Raw genomic sequence first — 309 nt, forward strand, 5'->3', positions numbered from 1 at the left:
ACTCACACACAAACACTCACCGCCTCTCACTCCTTCTCTTAAAGTATCCCTTTGATCGTCAGCTCAGCTCCCCACCCGTCCCGTAAACATACCCCCAACCAGCAACGCCGACAATATCATCATTTGTCCTTCGCGTCTACGAATCCTCTACAAATGATTAGCTTCTGAGGACCATGTTGAAGATTTGCCGTCAGAGTACCATCCTTGTAAAACAAATTACAAAAGAAATGATGAGGTTCCTTCAACTGTGTAATGCGCTTATTGAGAGTTTTTCCCTCAGGCTTTACAGATATTTCTCCTATTATGTGT

The sequence above is a fragment of the Penaeus monodon genome, chromosome 29 (genome assembly GCF_015228065.2).
Source record: "Penaeus monodon isolate SGIC_2016 chromosome 29, NSTDA_Pmon_1, whole genome shotgun sequence".
Classification (NCBI taxonomy): Eukaryota; Metazoa; Arthropoda; class Malacostraca; order Decapoda; family Penaeidae; genus Penaeus; species Penaeus monodon.